Consider the following 5629-nt stretch of genomic DNA (forward strand, 5'->3'; position numbering starts at 1 on the left):
TCTGGTTTGGAGGTGTTGGTCGGGTTGGAGGTTGTCATCGAGTTCACTCTGTGCCTCATCACAAACATTCCGCCACGATTGTCGTAGTCGGAGTTGGAGGCATAGTTTGTATGTTGTCGGTTTGTGGAGGCCAACTCACTCTTCTTTTTGCAACACTCTACCTCATAGTGACCGAATTTACCACAATATACGCACTGAGCGGGATTGTTTTGTCGGAGGTTGGGTTAGGTCTGATTGCTCCCCCTTCTTCTGGATGCCCCGCCTTGGAAGTTCGACACGTGTTGTCGATAATAGAAGTTATGTTCTCGAGGTTGCTCTTGGTTATGTCGGCCTTGGCTGAATCGGCCTCTTCTTCCCCGACCTTGTCCTCTTCCTCCATCAGAGTTCGAATAGAGCAGTTGTCCTTCTTGCGCATTGCTTCTTGTTCAAACATGATTCTCCTCGACTAGTTGCATGGACTAGAGATTGAAGAGGGAGGGATGATTCTCCCTCGCGAGGACTGCCAAATGAATGCTCCGAACTGAGGTGCTAAGCCTCCGAGGAAAATCTGCACCATTTCATTGTCGTCAATGCTAACATTGATCGACCCAAGGGCATCACACAACTCCGTGATCTTCAAGGTGTAGTTGTCGATTGACATGTCCCTCTGTTGTATATCATTCAACTCTTGACGGAGTTGAAGCTTTCTTGGGGTCGTGTTGCCACGAAAATATTCTTGAGGTTCCCCCATGCCTCCTTTGGCATTTTGGCCTCTCGGATGTAACCGAGCATGTGATCATGGATGCATGATGCAAGGTAGTACAACACACGACTCGCCACTAGCTCCCAAGCTGGGTAGTCAGCATGTGTTGGGTTGGGTTGATTCTCGTTTGCCGACAAGGTATTGGTGCATCTTGTACTCCCAAGATGCAAAGTTGTTTCTGTTGAGCTTTTTGGTAGGAAGAGCGCTTCCCATCTGTGTGTTCATGTCGAACTTCTTCTTCTTGTCCTCTTGATACGAACTGTGCAAGTTGTTGTTACATCGATCAACCGGTTCTTTCCAAAAAACTGTATTAACAAGGAGACAAGAATGACCAACAACCTTACAAGGAGAAGGAGAAGGTGCTTATATAGTCACCTTCTCTCTAAGTTCTCTTACTAGTACCGCCTCTTGGGAAAGAGGTCGTGTCTTAACTACCTAAGGAATATGTGTCATAGAACATTAACTTCTCTGACATGCTAGTTACTATACAAGGAGGTGGGGTGTTCACACACTTGAGTATCCTAGAGTGTGTTCCCACTCACGGGAAGTTGAGTTTGATTCTCAACAAATAGAAAGTAAATTAAGGAAGTAATTGTAGCTCAACAAAGAGGTTCAAGTTGTAACTAACAATCGGCAACGGTTCGGTTTGAACCGAACAGAACCATTAAACTGTGGTTTAACAGCTTAACGATTTCAACGTTTCAATTCAGTTTCAACAGTCAAAAACCACGGTTTAAATAGTTAAACGGTTTTTTATTTTTTATTTTTTATTTTTAAAAAATTGTTTTTAAACAATCATTTCATTTTTAGACCTTATTCTCACATTTTGGGAACATCTTAAAAATTTTAAAAATTTTAAAAAATTAAAAATTTGACCTATGTTGAAAACCGAAACCGAACCACGAAACTGTAGTTTTTATGGTTTAATGGTTTAACGGTTTGGTTCAGGTTTCAAAAAATTTAAACGGTTCGGTTTGGACCCTCTCAAACTGAACTAAATCGTTGCCGATTGTTAGTTGTAACCTAAGTTCTTATACATATGCTTTTTATAGATTTTGCAATGTCCTTTGGCATTCACACTAAGCTCGACATCTCTTTACTATATTGTCCTTGTCTTTGTTCCTTTGTATCATCCTTTAGTTCACCTCTTCCTTCATCTCCGACGAAAATCCTAAGTATAGAATTGTTTATTACTACATTCTTAGACATTTTGATTTAAGAGAGAAAATATTCTATATGCCTTATATTCCTATTGTGTACTTTGATAGGTAGGAGGGACACATGATTAAGTTAATTGGATGATTAATGGGAAAATTTTAAAACATAAAAAATATCCTTAAATGCCTTATATTCCTTTTGTGTAGTTAGCTAGGTAGGAGGGCCACATGATTAAAGTTAATTGAATGATTGATGGGAAATAAATGGATGATCATATTTGGCAATCATTATATGGTTGCATATTCTTGTGCCTTTTATTCTAGACATGGTTGCAATTGAGATGTGGAATGATTTTCCATTAGACATCAAAACATGAATACTCCTAGTTTATTGAAATTTTAGCTTGGTCTGTGGCAAAGGTATCATTTACATGGCACATTATGATGGTGGCATTGAGTGTTGGAGATGTTATCTCATCTTCTAGTCCATGCAAAATTGTTTCTTTGGTAGGTTATGATGGGTGGCTTTCCTTAAGGCAACGGATTTAAATTCTAACACTTTTTAAATATTATTGCACAACTCTAGGTGTCATTAACCAGGAAAATATTATCACCTTTTAAATGGGTTTTCACTTATGGAGCCAAAATGTTACCCTCCTTGTCAGTAAGGTGGTGTTTGAGTACAATTGTGATCCGAGTATTACAAATGAGTTCTTGTTTAGTGATCTCCACGAAGTTCAACAATTGAGTTGAAAGAAAAATTGGTTTCATAGTCTTCACAATTAGCCTTTGTGGACATTTTATCAAATAGTCTTATAACATTATTTTGGGGTTTACTTTTACAATATGATCCTCACTATTGTAATAGGGACAACAAGGATGTTCATATCCATATCTTGTTTTAATATACGAAGTACTTTTAGAAAAAAACTTGGGAATATGTGAAATATGAATACTTTAATTTAAAGGTAAAATGGGATGAATATTGAATTTCGGGGAGACATGAACTCACATATTTTCCTATGGCCTATCACAACATGCTTACGAAAGTTGGAAGATAAGTTGCGTGGTACAAAGCTAGTGGATTAGTTCCAAAACCAATCATAACCCTACTTATATTTTCCCAATGTTGCTAGGAGTAGTGTACATATGTTCTTTTGTAGGCATGAGTAGAAGATGCACACTATTACAAGAAACAAAACATAACTCGCAATCCTAAAAGTAAAATTATATGCTCATTACAAAACTTTGAGACATACATATGCACAAAGATTAGATACTCTTTTGGATGGTTGGAAAATGCGTACCAAATTCCAACAAATCAATGGGAAGGATTAAGATGCTAGTAATCATTCCAATATATCATAGAAATGTATATAGGAATGACCAGGACGCCAATAATTGTTTAGAAATCATTAGGATGCTAAAAATATAAGGGAAAAACAAAGAATTGACGTTGCACATGACAATTGGGTGGGTATAATATTTGGGTGTTTTCATGGGACATAATTAGCTTGATGATCACTTTGAATGCCCTTATTCATCTGCCAAACACATTCAATATTATTGGTGATGGTACAAAATGTGAGCTCTTCCAACTTATTCAATTAACACCATTCCTTGTTAGATTATGGAGAATGGAATAGTGCATGCCAAATGTAATTTTCAGAACAACTATGCATATAAATCAACATGTGCATCACTAATGAGCGTAAAGGATCACTCATGAGCCAAGTGAAAAGGGAGCACCCATAATGGAGTCACAAATCCACCCATGCTCTCTGCAAAAACACCATATTCTCTCCCATGAATGATAAGATATGCATGTGTTTCTATACTTTGCATCCTCTAATTCAAAATGGACAACCTATACACAACATTGTGGGGCTTTGTTTCCATTGACAAGTGGTTCATACTAAAAAAGCAAACAAGGCCCCACAAATGTTGTGGGGCTTTGTTTGGGTTGACAAGTGGTTCATACTAACAAAGTTACTTCGTAGAACAACATTCCTTTCTTGGGTTAACATTTAAGGAACCAAATGGAAGGCAAAACATCTTTAATGGGGTTGGATTCATCTTACACTAGTGGATGACATCAAATTGTAACCATTTCAAGGGCAATAAACTTATTATTTTGGTAGATGACCTCTCATCTTGTTATCTTCTTACACACACAATCCCTCCCTCTTACCTTCTAAAGGAAGTATATCCATGCCATAAACAACCTACATGTCAATACCTTGTTCCTAATTATGTTTATATTAATGTACTAATTGAGGGCTATGGATCCCTTTCCATATATTGGCCTCATTATAGGTAGGCCTACTACCTATTGGGATGCAACAAAAAATCATACAACTAGAGATATGGCAAACTTGCCTTGCATGACCCATGTTAGAATCATATGCCTTTATTAAAAGTTTTGACCCAACCAATTAACACATTGTGCTCAATATTGCAATCTTCATGGTCAAATTACATTTATGTTTTTACACCAAGTTGATCGTCTTATTGGTATATGATGGAGATTATCAAAGCAATGAACATCTTGTGCTATGTTGATGTTGGGAAAGTGACTCTCATGAATCTCCACGTGCATCTTTATTCTATATCTTTCAAAACCAATGCTCGATCAAAACAAATAGTCATACTTGCAAGGTATTTATTTCTCATATACATTTGAACTTAATAAGAGGAAGAGATGGTTGTGGCCAATAACTGCCTACCCACATAGGCTATGCTTTGGTGTTTATTGGTTTACTCTAGTGTTAGTGCTAGCCTCAACCCTTTAACTAAGCATTAACCCTAATACTTTGTACATCTATCCATCATGGGGTGCAAACTAGTGGGGGAAGAATTAAACAAAAAGGCGCAAGATGTGACTATTCCTTTTATTGGACTTGCATGAATGGTTCTCAAGCATTGCTAATGAAGTTAAAACACATCCCATTCCCTACTAGTCTATAATCACTTTTTCGAATAAAAGCATGTCAGCATGGCATGCCATTAATATGAGGGGATAACCTTGCATTTGATCGGGTAATGAGGATACAATGCTTAGCTCATGATATAGTGTCATATTGCGCCCATGGACAAAAACGAAACACAAGCACATCATTTGCATGCAAGTGGAATAATATACCATGAATAGAGACAATCGTTGAATTTGATGGTTGCTCTTATGTATGCAAATAGAGACCACTCATTGGATTGGTCTGTTGTTGTGGCCCCTTTATCTAGGAGTTGAATTGTGTTTTACGTGTGTGTGGATGAGCGAGAACAACAAATTACGAAACATATTCATGTTCGATGCTGAGGCAGGATTGCATTAAACATATGAGGAGATTAAGTGGTGACCTACGAAGGTAGTTTTAGAAGTTGGAAACCAATGGAGTAATGGTCATAATAGGAGAGCTAAAATTCGGTCCATAGTCCATCATCAACATGGCTTGGTCTATGATGCATGCGTAGAGTATTTGTAGAAGGGTGGTCCATGCAATGCAATTGGTCAAGTCAAGCCAGTTGAATGTTATGTAACCTCTGAGGTAGCAATATGAATCGCTTACACGGAGCCAAACAAATAAAAACATGCGAAATTTTTTCCACATTTTTAAAAACAACCGAAATCTTTGTAATAAAAGAAAAAACAAAGTGCAAAAACTTAATATTCATCTCCCCCACCCCCGAAAAACACAGAAGAAAAAAATAGTCATTGCCGTGGGAAGGATTA

Source organism: Azolla caroliniana, unplaced genomic scaffold (genome assembly GCF_043228905.1).
Source record: "Azolla caroliniana isolate FFs.n. ecotype wild unplaced genomic scaffold, voAzoCaro1.0.p SCAF_15, whole genome shotgun sequence".
Taxonomy (NCBI): Eukaryota; Viridiplantae; Streptophyta; class Polypodiopsida; order Salviniales; family Salviniaceae; genus Azolla; species Azolla caroliniana.